Here is a 12,737-nt window from a genome sequence, read left to right on the forward strand (position 1 = left end):
TTCACCAAGTCCAACCAGCTGCCGGGAACAAAGAAGGATGTGTTCCAAAACTCAAACAGTCATGAATTCCTACCATACTAACTCAAAACTAGAACATTATACATGTATGAGAGAACGATAACAAGGGGTTCTACTGTTCTAACAAATAATCACATCCATCTTAGCTACGGCTCGACTGGTGCTGGAAGAAAGGCCGGGGGGGGTTTATCCTTTGTATACGGTCAGCATGTGAGGAGTGGACAGGCCCAGTTTTACACCTGTGTTGTCAGTTTAAGCTTGCACTGATGTTAACATGCACAACTTTTCATTTAATTCCACTGTTTAATAAAGAATGTTTTGCTTAATGCCAATTCTCCAATAAGGGGACCACAAAGTATTCAAGAGACCATGAAAGTTATGAGGATACACAGACTGTGGATGATAATAATGCACACAGACAAGTGTTGCCATCTTCAAGTGTGGCTAAGTCAAGAGGGCTAATCAGTTACATACATTTCGATATACAACCCCAGTTCCAAAAGAAACTAGAAGATAAAAACAGAAAGCTGTGATGTGTAAGTCTTTGATAAAGACGGGATGCTGCACAGTAGGAAACATTATACTGAGACGTGTCGCTGCCACGATACGTCTCACGTTGTCTACGTTCTACTGTAAAAAACTGTTTATGAGATTCTGAATAATTGCATTGTTTTAATTCATATTCCACATGTTTTGGATTTGACTTACCATCTATTGATTTATTTAGCAGAGTTCACTGCACTACATGCAACTGAGGGGTGGGTTGGGGGGAGGGGGGATGCTACCTGTTGACACAGCAAAAATCGGTCGTCCTATTGATCCTGTATGTTTAGCTCCACTGCCACAAAAACACTGTCCCACAGGACTCCTCTTTACGGCTTTATCAGAGAATCCCAGCATGACGGCCTTTATAGCCAAATTTATTATTGCTTCAGCTCTGTTCTGTTTTTACTGAGCATCATTGCATTTTATTGAGCTTTTTGCTCTTTTAATTACATTTTTTTATATGTGGTTCCTTTTGAGATATTTAGCTTTACTCTATTTTATGGCACTATTCTGCTGTATTGAGCATAGTATTGTTTATTATCCATCAATCTGTAAATCAAATAAAATGCAGCCCTCCCTCTGCTACCCCAGTCACATTCAAATGCTTTTATTATTGTAGCGTCTTTAACTTACAATTCAAAGTGCCTTGAGGAAATGGTTGTTATGATTTGCTGCTATATAAATAAAACTGAATGAATTGAAATTGAGCTGATAGAGAGGTGACAGTAACTGCTCATGATAACCAAGATATGCACATCTCTGAACAGATGAAGAAAAGTGATACCTGCACTAAGAATTATAGCACATCAGTGCAGTTCTGGCTGGTAATCGCTCCCAACTTTCAATTAAAAATGCAATTTATTGTCCATAAAACAATACATTACATTTCAATACATGAAACAGAAACACTGGTTTTCTCACAGAGTTAAGCAGGAACACATGACCTTGACACCAGCTCTACAGTTTCCCTCCCCGCTGCCCAACCACTCAAGGATCATTATATAAATCACTTGATTATTGAGCCACGTGACAAATATCTTCTTGTTTTAATGACCAACCAGTTTTATCTAACCCGACAAAAAAAGATCACCATATTGAATTCAAACTTGTCCAGATGAGGACATTTTATCCTTGTCTGCCATCTTATCTGCAAAGAAAGATCTTCACCATGTGTCACATGACACAGGAAACTTGTTTTAATTACAACTTATCACAGTTTATTTTAAGTAACTGCTTTTCTTACAAACACACCCTCAGAAAATGATTAAATACATGCTGGTTGTTATATTGAACGAGTTGAGCCACAGATTATTTCACAGACTTGTCATTACAGGTATTTAAGTTCCCACAAAGCCCGACAGCGTGAGCATGAGTCTGCATGAATGGCATGTGACACCGGTGTCAAACAGATGTAACCAGCTGTGAACATGACATCAGGTTTTATCAGTATGACTTGCAAAGCATGTCTGAAAATGCAGCGCTGCAGTTCTGCTTCTAGCCATCACACCTCCTTTCCTCTCGACCTCCTCACACTGCTGACTTTGTCCTTCTTGCTCCTCTCCTCTTTCTCTGGTCCACATCCAAACACCTCTCACTCTGTTCCCCGTCTTCTTCTGACACGTTATTGCTTTCTCTCATTTATCCCCCCCCCACTCCACTTTCACTAAATCCCTGCTCGGCTATCCTCTCTGCTTCACCTCCATATTACACTGCAGTGTGATACATCTTTCCTTTACTTCTGCCTCTCTCGTAATCTCCCTTCCCTTCTCCTTCAATCTCTCTCTTCACTTCCATATCCAACTGAGACCGACTGTACATGGTTTCGCTGAGATCACCTATTACAATCCAGCAGTGCTTTGATTTTGCGTGGCTAACAGTCGAATCGCTGCCAGTAAGAAAAACGTATAAGATAAACTTATGAGTAGAACCAGAAGAATTTAATTTAATTAATGTTTTTAAAACTTTAACTGTGGTTTTACTTCACTTCACTCTGAGCCTCCATCTGGATCAGATATCTGTCTGGTCCTGACTCAGAAAGCTGAATAAGGTATCCTAATAACAAGCCAGTCAGCTTTATTTGTCGAGCTGGCTTTGAGTTTTGTTTATTTACATTTTCTATAGGTTCTTGGTTTGCTTGGTGTTTCTCAGGTTTTACTTTCACCTCCTCTTGCAGTCTTCTTTCTGTCGTACTTATTTGATTTTTCATTCCTGGAGTTTGCGTTTACCCCCAGCTTCCCTGTGTCTCCTGTTGAGTCTCCATCTCTGTGTTCAGTCGTTTTTATTGGTTACTTCCAGTTTTATTTTGGTAGTTTTGGTCGCTTGTGTCTTGTATTGAGTTTAACTTCCCTTGTCTCGTTATCCCTGATTAGTTCCCGCTGTGTTTCCCACGGCCTTGTGTATATATTGTCCCAGTCTCCCGTTACTCATTATAGTGTCGTCTCTGAGCGCTGTGTGCTCCATAGTTCCTGTAGTCTCTGATGTGTGTCCCCTGGTTTGTGATCACCTTGCCGATTGCTTTTGGACTTCTTCACAACAGCCGGCAAAAAAATGTTCACTTTCCATTCCAGCCCTGTGTTCTGCAACCTGCCACACAGCTGTTGTTCTTCATTAACTAAGGCAAATATTGAAAGCAGGAGAAGCAGGAGCTTCCTCAATGCTAACATAGTGCAGAGGTCAGAGGTCATCCCTGAAACACCAACAACTTTTCCTTTCTTTCTTACAATATTTTGAGTTTAACAGTTGTGAAGTAAGAGTTTATAAACTCTTTTTTTAAAATCCTGGTCCTACTGTTATCATTTACATTCAAGGATTAAGTATTTACTCAATTTGATTTTACAAAGTTAGGAAAGTTTAAATCAAGCCTTAAACATAAATGATTCTCAGTGACTCCCGAACAGTCACTGATCAGTAATCCACATCAGCTGATATCCAAACCCAACCTATTGATATCATATAAGAGCGGGAAAAAGTTAGATTAATGCATTGCTTCTCTCAAGCTCATTTGAAATCAAATCTAGTTAAAAGGAAACTGCTGAGATTTTGGTCAAATACGCTAAGACAGTCTTACCGCCTTCACACTGAATGATTTTGCTTACATGTCACCCTTCGATTCTTCTCAGCAGCACAGTGAAAATGTCCAAAGTACTTTGGTGTCCCAGCAGGTCTTTCACAGTCAGACAAATCAGCATGAAATACACAGCAGGGCGGGCAACATTCATCTGCTTCAGCAGTAAACACACGCACACCAACTCACAACTCTCCCAAACAGCCGTCTGGGTGCCTTTAAATCAGCGAAGCATTGCAGGCCGAGAGACGTGAAAGGAACAAAACTGCCATAATAAGGTGGAGGGCAAAAGCTGCGTGGGTGCACGATCGCTGTGCGTGTGTTGATGCGTTCGACTCAAAAATGTCAAAAGGGAAAGATGCACATCCGACGTGCACAGCCGTTTTCCTTTCGGACACAGATTATGTCCTTACACTTTGTGCTGGTTCTGCTTTGCTCTTCTTCCACAGCCGGTTTTACTTAAAGTAGTTTTACTTAAATAAAAGTCATTTCACACAGTCAGTGGTTTATGAAGATTAAAAATGACTTCTCAGCGTAAAAACACCCATATGGAAAAGATATATATAAATCTTATAAAGTTTGTATTCGTCTTGTGTGAAACTTGTATGAAAAGCATACAAGAGTGAAAACAGATATAAGATCCCTTGAAAAATTATATAATGAAACTTGTGTGTTTTGGATACTTACTAAAACAATATATGAAAGTAATGAGAAAGTGGCCACTTTCATGAGTAAATCATGTAAGTTTTTACTATTTCTTTTCCATATGGGCAGTATCAGTAAAATGTGCTTCAAAATAAGACGTGCATATTTTATCATTAGTTGCAGAATTAGATCATAGATTTTCTTGACCAGTTCTAGTTTAATTTTTTTTTTTTTTTTAATTCCAATTTTGCACGATTCCGGTTCTCCCTGAAGACTATCAGTGACATCACACACAGACCTGTTCAACTTTTTGCTGTACTTCAAACAATACCAACTAATCTGAGCCAAGTTGGAGCAAACAGTTTAATTAACTGAAATTTAAGCAATGTGAAAAACATAAAGAAGGTTTGTAGAGTGGTACATTGCTCCCAAGTGCCAAAATAACCAAGCTGAAGCATAAATGCCAAAAACTGCAGTTCTTCTAACGACCACTTGAGGCTGGCTCTGAAAATCATCCCACCAGACTCCTGTGTTAAAATGTCTGATTTTACAGCTTTAAAACGTACGTTTACAGCCTGGTACTAAAAACGGCTTAGTTCTCTAGAGTTAATTTCCCTATTTATATACTCATGAATCTGAACATGGTTCAACCTTTTTGGGTTGACAGGTGGCCAAAACAGGCCTCTGTAGCCAGCAGCTGTAAACCACGCTTCAAGAGTTCTCCAAACGTGACTGGAAAAAGTTTGCGATGCTGGTACTTTGTGAGGCATTCCTAATGGATTAAGTTTACTAATTTTCCGATCAATGTTTGCAACTTGCTAACCTAGCTTGTTAGCATTGGCTGACAGCTTAGCCGTCCACCCTCTGGTCAAAGTATGGTCACTTCTGGCTCCAAAAGCCCAGTTCAGTACCAATATGCAACTGTGTGGAGTCATAAATCTGCCTCAGATATTACTAAATTATAGTAGTTTAGGAAATGCATTTTGTTAATTTGAGTATTGCCCTTTTCCTGGGAAGCCAAAGGCTTTAAACAAAAGACCCTGATCAGCAGAACACTTGCAAAAGCCCTAACAGAAATGTTGCATCAAAATCACAAGGAGGTTCATTTCCAGGCCAAACCACCACAGGCCTGCAGAGGCTACACGCGACCTCGGCTGATCAGCAGTGAAGAATCAAGTTCTTAACACTTTCCTTGACTTGAAACGCTGAGTTGTTGGAGGTTAAATGCCTGCTTCAGTTACAAGCTTGTTGTCACAGATTCGCTCTAAAACAATGGATTCTGATTTTAGACAAAATATTTGAGATAAATATACCTCACAACTCTAGAGATACATTTCAAGCTGCAAACAGACAAAATTTAGAGAGACCAATTCTTATATGTCACGGTTGCAGATCTTAATAAGCAAAAACAGCACAGTCTACTCTGAGCACTGAGTTACACAAACATGAGCTAAAGAAGCTCAGTAAGAGATGGTTCAGATATGAAATGCCTGGGAGATGCTGGCATGCCTCGAAAAGGTTTCCAAATTATGTTTTTGAAAACTAACTTTGTTCGTTACAAACTGGAGAGTCTCCAAAACAAGCATTTGTGTGGCTGAGTGCAGCTGCAGATAATAGTGCTGAGATCCTCTATTCAGGAAAACTCGATTACACGCTGGGAAACGGGCGTCACGTCTGTGCATGTTTTTTACATACTTAGCATAGCTCAAATCACAGCACACACTAACACATATGAAAGGCGCACGTGCACACACACAGAAACTGTTCACATCCGGCCTCAGCAGGCCTTCAGTTACATAACGAGAGAAAGAGACACACACATTTGAAGATGAGGACAAGCAGCTGAACAGCGAGAGGAGGCGCATCGGCCTGACTCAGTGAATCCGCCAGTTTCGAGAAATGACCACTACGCTGAGGCTTTAGTCCTGTAATGCCATGACGATTAGCTCAGCGGTCACAGGTCCTCCTTCACACTGACTGGTGACGCAGACAGAATCGGCACAGATTCATGCTTTGCTAACATGCTGCTGCTTTAAGTGGCTTTCACTGTGAACAGTGTGAGCTGCTCTGACAGTCAACAACAACTTTACGTAAGACAAAACAACCAATTTGCATCCCAAAATTCAGAGTTCTGGAAACATGTGACTTTAGAATAAAAAGCATATCCACCACAACATATTTATCAGCAATCAGAGGTTACACAATCACCTGTTGACGGGCTGAAAATGGCCAGTTGGAACATTTTAACATATTGTGGAACTTAAAGAACAGCAGATAAACACACTGCTATTGTAAAACTTATGCCGATTCTATAGCTGCACCCCAGACACGGTTTGGGCCCTCAGGTTGACTTAGGATAATACTCTGACGCTATAAGCATCAGTCTAAGCCTGCTGATCTTCACGGCTCTTCCTTGATCTCTTTCTGTCTTTAATCAGTGAGTTCAGTAAATTTCTCTGCAGCAGGATGTAAGGGCATTTTGGGCAATGTTTTAACGACGTAAAAACAGTGGCAGTCGTAATAGTCTTCACTGCTTTTATCATGAGAAAATTGTTACATTTTATTTCAGGTTCTGCATACTTGTGTATCTACTTCTATAATCTCTAATCGAGTACCTAACCTGAATCCATGCACACAACCAGCAGAAAAAAACCTGTATTTTAAAATTTCTTCCAAGTATCTAATTTTACTATTAGTACTACTAATAAAAATGTGAGCACAGCTCCTGCAGCAAGCACTACCACAGCCTTATAAGTCTAACTGTTACTACTACAGCTATAATCCTAAAAAGAAAATCATCTGTGCCCCACAGGAAGAGCGTAGTAATCCCACAACAGAACAGGCTACAAAATAAACAACATAGTCAAAATAAAAATGCCACAGACTCATAGTGAGGGCTTTATACTGTCAGATAACGCTAAAATTTAACATATACAACAGTGGTCTTGGGAGCATGAAAAGAAAGCAGCTGGTTAAGTTTCTTTTAAATACAATACTGATAAAAACAAAGAAAACAGAGTATATAAAGACGGAGAACTGCAGAGGTCAGTAGGGCTGCATAAAGCTGACATCTAGGTGTAAACAAATGGATTCAGGTTCTGGAGATTAGAAAGCAAGGCAGAAAAAATAAATTACGTAAGACACGTTGAGCTTTCTCCCTTCCGCTTCTTCCCCCCTGAGATTATCAGGTTGTCTAAAAGAGCACCAGGACAAGTAAACCACCTGGTGTATTAACATCTTGCATGACTTATTATTGCATAAACAATGCAGACAAAACATCTGGAGTCCAAAACAAGTATTCAGTTAATCACTAAATCATATAACAACTGACCTGTTAAAAAAAAAACCCCAAAAAAACACCACAAAATAGAAACGATGTCACCAAGACATCACACAGTGATCCCTGAGAGAATGATCAGTGCTGTCACTTTCATTATGTAATAATTTAGTTGGTAAAACTTATACATTAATGTGACCATGACACAACAATGCCTTTCAAATGAGTAATCTGCATCCCCACCATGTCGCATAATGTAATGTAATGCACCTCAACAGATCAACAACAACCCACAAAAAAAAGCAGCAATAGGAAAGAACCTTAAAAAATAAAAGCCTCAGAGAGCACGCCAAAGTAGAGCAACTCTATAAAACTAAATCTAATACGGTTACTCGAGTGTTTTGAAAAACATATTTACAATATACTTTATTTTTTGCCTCTTTTTTCCCGATGCTCTGACAACCAGATTGGCTTGTCTTTTTGCGTCAGCGTCCAACGGACATCTGATCCAAATCTCAGATCAGTGCATCGATAACATTTTAAATCTCCTATTTCCTTGTGTTCTGCATTACCTCTGATGCATAGTAGGGATGGGCAGATCAATACTAAGGATATGAAGCCTTGTTCTGAGTATCAGTAACCAACCTCAGTAGGGTCTATGGCAAAAATGGATCCATCCATCACATATCAGCTCAAACGTAGATAAAAATCAAGTTTTAGTTCCGTGTTATTTATGTTTAGTACTGTTCTGATCATTTGCAAGGTTTTCACCCATTTAGTTTAGAATTTACAGTCTTGAACCTTATAATAATGGATCTGAACAATAAAAAACAAAAACACTGTTTGATAATTTTTTAAAATACAAACATCAGATTTCTATCAGTTGAACTGATCCTGTTTTCTTTATATTTTTATTTATTGCATTTTTGTTTCTTGATCCATCCCATACTTATAACCTGCCTTTTAATAGTGTTTGCTGCACACGTTTATAGTTCTTCGAGTCATCCAAGCTTTTATTTTGTAAATCTTTGGCGGAAGTCATCCCTTTACAATCTTCCTAAGCTGACGCTGCTCGCTATCCCTGTTGTTTCTACTAATAAGGGATCAATATGGTGATGGCACGGTGCAGGCCGCTGGTGTAACCAGTGCAGATGATCCCGAGCAGTCGCAGTTTATTACCGAACATCGCGCCCTTCAGCCCGCAGCCCACGGCCCCCCTGAAGCCGCGGATAGATGATCGAACATGGATGATGTGTCAGACCGTTACCACGCTGCCTTTGTGCTGCTGCGATTAAAATAAATCCATGTTTATCACGTCAGAAGGCAAACGGGCACATCCATCCATGGAAACTGTCATTTAACCATAAAAACAAGGCGTCTTCTAACACGACACAGCGGTTTGAGGGTGACCATCGTCTGAAAGCAGTCTCCGTCCCTCCCGATCTGACCGAGCGAGGCATCATTTTTTCTGCCTCCGACGCGATGCTGCTGAGCGGAGCCCTTTTCCCTCCGCACCTCTAACCAAATCGTTCACAAAAGAAAACAACAAAAATCACAATTTAATGCACTAACCTCGTCTCGGGGGTCGGCGGTGGTGTTGTTCTCGGTGAAACGCATGTGCAGCTGTGGAGGAGCGAGGCTTGTTTTCTCAGCGACAGACTGCGGGCGGACAGCGTCAGCGGCGCTGCATCGCAGGATGGGCTGGGCTGGAGCGGCACGTCAGCCTGAAGTCACAGCCTGGTCCCAGACTGGATTATCTAACCCTGGGTGGGACAGCTGCCGCTCATTAATAGCCAGTGACCTCAACCAGCGAAGCTTTACTGACTTAATAAATGCACAGCTCACAATCGCATGAATATTGTACGAAGAAAACACTATTTATACTTTATTTCCCCCAAAAGTTGGGAAAGCCCTTTATGACAACGGCTAAAATCCAAGTTAAACACAACATATAACAAAACTTCTCCAGTGGTATATAATTCGGTAAGATACACTGTAACTATTATGGCAATAGTAAAAAAAAAAAAAAAAAAAAAAAAGAGTTAAATTAAAATGCAAAAATAAACAATGTATACATTCTTTAAGTGACTAATAGAATTATATAATTTACAAAAACTATAAATGAAAGAAAAATAGAACAGTAATATAAATAGCACAGTATAACAGATTATAAGGTGGTATTAAAATGACCTGGTGCACACACAGTGTTTAATAAAAAGTAAAACGAGAATAATAAAATATTGACAGTGGACAAAAAAATTATTCTTTACCCAACGGATCTGTTGCAGGGGCGCCTCCAGAATTTTTTATAGGCTTAACCATGTGGGGGCCACTAAAAATATTGCGGTGGCACAGTGGAAACAGAATTTCCAGTTTTATTATGATGTTGTGAAATATAGGTTACCTGAAAAATACAGGGAAAAGGAGAGAAAGAAAAGAATTATATGTATAGTTAATTTCCTGCTATATATATGAAAACCAAATAAGAGTTTGAAATCCATAATAATCTGTTTTTAATCGATTAATTGATTGACTGGAAGTCCCAACAATCGCTTTAATGATTCTCAGCAGAGCTGAGCACAAGCAGCTTAAGATTCCCTCTCCAAGAATGGAGTTCACTTTTGGAGCAAACATGTTTAGGAAAGTCAAACACGTGTTGGATCATGTAAGACTGTGAACTGTTGCCTGTCTCTGTGTTGGCCCTGAGATCCACCAGTGAGCTGTCAGGATCAAATACCTGTAAATAATATAGTAAACAAATGCTACCATCACTTTGATCAGTAGTTCTTTCACTGGAAATACAGCTTTGAGATTTCAAACCCGACACAGAGACCTTCATGTGTTTACTGGTACAAAACAAAATCATCTTTTGGCGTCACATTTATTCAAAACAGTTTTGCTCCATCATTTTCATGTCTAAAAACATCCACAAAATCATCAAGGTTCATGGCTCTAGCCCTTCTTGCCTCAGTGCTTAATGCCCCCAAACTGCTGAGTCGATTGTCACTCATCATGTTCCTTAAAGAAGATGTGATTAAGCACTGAAAAACTGTGCTCACATGACACAGGTCACGGGAAATGCAAGTGCAATTTGCACTGTTAAAACAGTTCACGAAACAGCTCCCTATATGGCTCAGGGAACATGATAAGCTCTAATAAACTTGTTTATGTTTTGCAGTCTCTCTCTTTTTTTTCAAGAATTCATTTTAGTTGGGGAATCTCGTATTCCAGATCGTTGATGTTGCTGTGAGCGTACTGTGCAGCAAATGGAAAAATCTGGGATTTAAAGCTTGTATCCCTTTCATAATAACAGTTTCCTGATGAAAATCTTCTCTTCATCTCCGAAGCATGTCAGTGATTGGAAGGAATGTACCAGTTCGAAATGATTCCTTGTCTGTGCTGACCTGTCTTTGAACTACTGGAGTGGAAATATAGTAGGCTTTAAGCCAGAGCTTGGTGTGACGTGACGGCCTGGAGATACATCACCAGTGTTACCACCAGTGTTTCAACAAGAGCGTCAATAACAGCTGTGCCTACACTGAGCTGTGGGGACGGCAAAATATTAGACACATGTTTGACCTCACCAAAAACAAAACAAAGTTATAAGAAGACAAACTTTAGATGTACTTAGGCTAACAGAACTCTTGTCTCTACAGCTCTGTCACCATCTCCTCCCTCAGATAACTCTTTCAGCAGATGTACAATGGCAGGTAGTCTGTCCCTCACTGTTCTGCAAGCATTGTACTTTCATACTCACTGTGTTTCTATCAGCCTTTGAAACTCTCTAGGCGGATCTTAGAAAATTTCCCTTTGTACCTCTTGCCACTTTTGGTACCAGAAACAAAAACATAAAGCTATTGGAAAAAAGACAACAACAAAAAACCCCAGTCTGCTCCAGGAATGCATTTCACACTGTCAAGTAATACTAAACTTAAACAATGTGCATTAAAGAGACATAAAAAGCTAATGGGGCTTCAGATTTAACGCGTGCCTGCACACCTGTGTTCTTTCCACTCATTACTGAGGCCCCATCATTTACAAGGTTATTGTTATACCACAAGGTGGTTTCTGTAGTCAGGGCCATACTTCTGCAGTATTTATATAATTTTCAGTGAAAGTGCTGCAGCATCCAGATTCTCTGGAGCTTTAAAGTTGAGGATGCGCCCACACACTGACCCTTTATAATAATATGTTATTACAAAGGACATCTGGTCCTTCTTACTAAGGTCTTTGGTTACATCCACCATTATAATAAAAGCCTCACTTTGTGTAATTTCACTAATTATTGAGGAAAGACCCATTTCAGCCAGGCAAGCCATTATTTCATTTTGTGTAGCATGTCCAAGGTATGTGGTATTTCTCTGACCTGTCATTTTTCTTTTTACAGCGGGATCGTGCTTTGCTCGTTGTTCCATAATTGACAGGAGATTTCCTTGATGTTCACCTATCATTGTGTGCTCTCTGTGCCATGTTTTGACAAGCTGATTTGTTGTGTTGCAAAGTTATTGCATATGATATGATTTTCTGTATTTTACTTTATATAACCTGTATATTAGTATTAACAATAACAATAAGTATAATAATAGGCAACACAGGATGGAAAAAATCTCTCAACTTTTAATATTAATAATAAGAAATGCCAAAATGAAAACACTTCAGTTCAGACTTTAAAATGAAGCATTTTTTGCAACAATTTTATTTGAAATTACAGTTTTTATGTTTGTTCAAAAACTCTATCATTGCACTCAGTCACAGCAATGTATTTATGCACCAAAATAACTGGATTTTATAGAATTTAGATTTTGAAAAAAACTCATTCAAATGCTGGAAAATAAGGATTTTATGTTTGTTTCTTTTTTGTAACTGTGTTATTTTAGCCAGATTACTTTGAATCTTTACATCCTGTAACTTGATGGAACAAAACAACTGATATGTGAATACAGTAACTAAAAAATCAGTTGAATTAAAATGAAATTGGCTCCTGGGCCTGCAAATTATCTCTTACGGCAGGTTTAAAATTATTTATACCATAAACTAAAATATTAAATGTTTGGCTACAAACAAATAATATGAAATAATCGACCTGGAAAAAAAAAATTGAGCTTTTTTTAAACAAAAGACAATTTTGTTGTGTAACCTAACCAACGGGTTTAGTTTAAAAAGGGGTGAAAAAGGGAAAAAATCCAA

At 39.1% G+C, this 12,737-nt stretch overlaps 1 protein-coding gene across 1 annotated transcript in view; it reads right to left on the reverse strand.

The window, feature by feature from the left end:
- Positions 1-9,364, reverse strand: part of rusc2 (RUN and SH3 domain containing 2) — a 40,041-nt gene extending 30,677 nt beyond the window's left edge. Inside the window, 1 exon segment of the mRNA XM_005451518.3 lies at positions 9,123-9,364. The gene's annotated coding sequence lies outside the window, so the exon portion shown is untranslated.
- Positions 9,365-12,737: the final 3,373 nt, after the last annotated feature.

This window comes from Oreochromis niloticus, linkage group LG12, assembly GCF_001858045.2.
Source record: "Oreochromis niloticus isolate F11D_XX linkage group LG12, O_niloticus_UMD_NMBU, whole genome shotgun sequence".
Lineage (NCBI taxonomy): Eukaryota > Metazoa > Chordata > Actinopteri > Cichliformes > Cichlidae > Oreochromis > Oreochromis niloticus.